General features: G+C 38.9%; 1 non-coding gene across 1 annotated transcript; it reads left to right on the top strand.

Annotated features, from left to right (window-relative positions):
• Positions 1-3,451: 3,451 nt before the first annotated feature.
• Positions 3,452-3,558, top strand: LOC125473673. Its single transcript, XR_007255496.1, has one exon. It is a non-coding gene; the product is annotated as a small nucleolar RNA R71 (small nucleolar RNA).
• The last annotated feature ends 202 nt before the right edge of the window (positions 3,559-3,760 follow it).

Here is a 3,760-nt window from a genome sequence, read left to right as displayed (position 1 = left end):
AAGAACTTAGAGAATACAAGTGAATCAAGCACATCAATGGCATAGCAATCAAGAGATGAAGAAGGATGAGAAAGCGATTCAAACACTTTGAATTGAACTGTCTCTCCTAACACTGTCATAGTGAGGAGTCCATTTTGCACATCAATGATGGTCTTGGCCGTGGCCATGAAAGGTCTCCCAAGCAATATAGGCAACTCTCTGTCATGTATAGGGGCTTCTTCCATGTCCAACACTACAAAATCTGCAGGCAAGATTAGTTTATCAACTTGAACCAGAATATCTTCTACTATACCTCTTGGATATTTCACGGATCTGTCTGCAAGTTGTAATGAAATAGTGGTGGCTTTCAAATCTCCCAAACCTAGTTGAAGGTACACTGAATAAGGCATTAAGTTGATGCTAGCACCCAAATCAAGCATTGCCTTCTCTACTTTCTTGTCCCCTATGGTGATGTTGATAGAGAAACTTCCTGGATCCTTGAGCTTTGGTGGAAGTTTTCTTTGCAAAACTGCACTCACATTCTCAGACACCACTACCTTCTCATGGGGTCCATACTTCCTTTTGTAACTGTTCAACTCCTTGAAGAACTTCCCATATGCTGGCATGTTCCTAATGACATCAAGCAAAGGTAAGTTAACATTCACTTTGCTTAGTATATCAAAAATTTCTTTGAATGACTTATCCTGCTTGCTCTTGGCAGGTCTTCCAGGGAATGGTATTGGTGGAGTGTATGGTTTCTCAGCCTTGTGAAGATTTGGTGCTTCAAGTGAGGAAGTAGCATGACTCGGTTCCTCATTTGGTCTATCATTGTCTCCTTGAGTAACACCTGCATTCACATGATCATATTCATCAGTAACTTCATTGCCAACTCTATTATCAATAACCTTACCACTTCTAAGTGTAGTGATTGCTTTGGCTTGCTCTTGGTTCCTTTGGAGTATCACTAGTTGGCTTGGAAACTTTCCAACTTCTCTTTGGTTCAAGGCATCTGCAATCTGCCCCAATTGTGTCTCCATTTTGGTTAGAGCTGCTGAATGTTGTTGGAGAGTGCTATTGGTGGAATGTTGGAATTGCAAGGTGTTTTGGGCTAACAATTTAACCGTGTCCTCAAGGGTAGGGGCAGGTGTTGGTTGGAAATTTTGGAATTGATTGTTGTTCTTCCATGAAAGGTTGGGATGATCTCTCCAACTTGAGTTATATGTATTGGAATACACATCATTCCTTGGCCTTTGATTGTAAGAATTCATGAGGTTCACTTGTTCTTGAACATACTCGGGGTAAGCCTCCCTAGATGGACATTGGTGAGTAGGATGGCTTGGTATGTTGCAAATGGCACACACTTCATTAGCTTTTGGCACCATGTTGAGCACGGATTCAAGCTTCCTTTCTAGGTTAGCTACCTGCAACAAAAGCTCATGATTAGAACTTGTTTCATAAACTCCAACTTTCTTACCCCTTAAATCTTTGTGTTGAGCATTAGACCCCAACATCTCATAAATGTTATATGACTCTTGAGCATTCTTTTTCTTCAATGCTCCACCTGCTGCATTATCAACAGTTGATTGACAATTTTGGGTTAGTCCATCATAGAAAATTTGCATTTGTAAGTGAAAAGGTAACTAATAGGAGCATATTCATGCGACTTAATTAGCTTGTTCTCGTGCATTTATGTTGTGTTTACTTATCTATTTCAGTGTTTAAGGCCACTTTTGTGTATTTTCAGATTATAAGGCCAAAGTGTGCAAGAAGATGCAAATTGGAGTCTTTTGGAGCGAAAGAGGAATGAATGAGTTGAAGACTTGAAGAAACGACGAATTCCTACGCCAACGATGAATTCTTACCAAAACGAAGAATCCTACTCAAACAAGGCTTCCTATTTTAGGAAAGTTGACCCTAAGTTTCCCGTTTTGGTAACCTTTCCTAATTCTAAACGTCCATATTTTCTAGCCACTTTATAGGCCTTGTATGCACTTTAGGACACAAAATCATGGCCCTAGCCCAATTACATAGCCTTTGCCGTGCCCTTTTATTTTCTTCCCTTCCCTTGCCGTGCAAGGGAGGGCAATTTTGTCTTAGGGTTGCACTTAAAACACATGCTTTTAAACCCTAGCCGCACCTTTATATTTATGTTTTAATTTCCTATTTTCGTAAGCCTTTGATTTAATTTTAAATAAGCTAGGGTTAGTTTTCTGAAATCATATATTTTCCTAACCCTAGCCGCACCCTTCCACAATCTTCCTCCTAAGCCGTGCATCCCACCATTCCTATCCATCATCCATAAACCCTAATTCCCTTTAATCAAAAGCCTTTGATTCATACAAAAAACAAAACAGCCGCATTTTTTCCCAAACAGCCGTGCATCCACCAACACCCAAAAACCATTGTCGCAGCCTTCCTCCACCTTCCACCAATCTTGCACCACCACCCAACCTCCCTAAATCCATCCCCAAATCAGAAAAACCTCCAGAAATTCCCTAGACCATCTCTGCTGCAATAAAGAGAAGAGGAAAGAGGAGCTTCGACTCGCACCAATTCACGTGGATTCGTTGGGCGTTCTAGGTGTAATCAATCCTTTGTGCTTTATGTTTAAATTCATTTGTAATTCTCTTTTTGTGAACATGAGAGGCTAAATCCCCCTAGTTAGCTAGGGGGTGATTCGAAACCATGTTTATGCTTGCAATATGAATTGATTACTTTTGGTTGGAATTTCATAAGTTATGAATTCAATTTGTTCATCTATTTGATTGATAACGTATTTGTGTATGTTGATTGAGAGTGCACGCTTAGTTTTCATGCATGAATATGATGCTAGATTATGAGGGAGTTTCACCTAATAGTTACAATCTTATAATCACAAGTAGTGAAGGTCGCTTGAAAACGATCGCGTTGAATGAATTCTTAGCATAAGTTTCATGCAATTCATAGTAACGAATGCTTCGTCAATGCCTATGTTTTTCATAGAACTTAATGATTCTTGCTTGTATCTCTATTATGCAATTCATGTAGGGAACTTGTAGGGAATGTTTTGGGTTGTCGTATGCAATCATCCAACTTAATAACTTGTGGAAAAACTGAGGGTTAATTAGTGCAATTCACGGTTAATTTGGGGCGTTGAGTTTCATAATTTATCGAAAGACCAACTGAAAATCAAAGTGTATGCAAGTGTGACATGTGTGGAGAAGAACCTTCTAGCTAGCATTCATCCATATTTTCATCACATTCATATTTATATTCTGCCTTTAAATTACAATCTGTGTATTTAGTTTAATCTCGTCCAAAACCAATCCCCCTTTACTTTAGTGTCTAATTTAGTTAGAAAGTGTCTTAGTTTGTGTTTATAAGTGTTTTGTATTCTTTGAGTCTTTTGATTTGTTTTAGTATTTTATTGTTTAGTTTTACATTCTTTGAGTTTAGTTTAGTGTTTTTAACGTTTGTTTTACGTTTGTTTGGTAACCCATGATGTGGACATTGCAACAAGAGGCCCTTAAAACGCTCCCAACACTCATTGAAAGGTTCACCATCATCTTGTTTGAAGTTGAAGATTTGTCCCCTTAAGGTGGCTGTCTTTTGAGTGGAAAAGAACTTCTCCAAGAACTTCTTAGCCACGGCATCCCATGTGGTGAGGGAACCTGGTGTTAGAGTCATCAACCAACTCTTGGCCTTATCTTTCAAGGTGTAAGGAAACACTTTCATCCTCAATTTTGCTTCACTTACTCCCTGCAAAGGTAAACCACTCACAACATTGTAAAACTCTTTAATA

The sequence above is a fragment of a genome, unplaced genomic scaffold (genome assembly GCF_019419815.1).
Source record: "Pyrus x bretschneideri cultivar Hongxiangsu unplaced genomic scaffold, Pyrus_bretschneideri_v1 Contig92, whole genome shotgun sequence".
In the NCBI taxonomy this organism is placed as follows: Eukaryota; Viridiplantae; Streptophyta; class Magnoliopsida; order Rosales; family Rosaceae; genus Pyrus; species Pyrus x bretschneideri.
The sequence above is the reverse complement of the archived record's forward strand: the minus strand, read 5'-3'. Positions and strand labels throughout refer to the sequence as shown.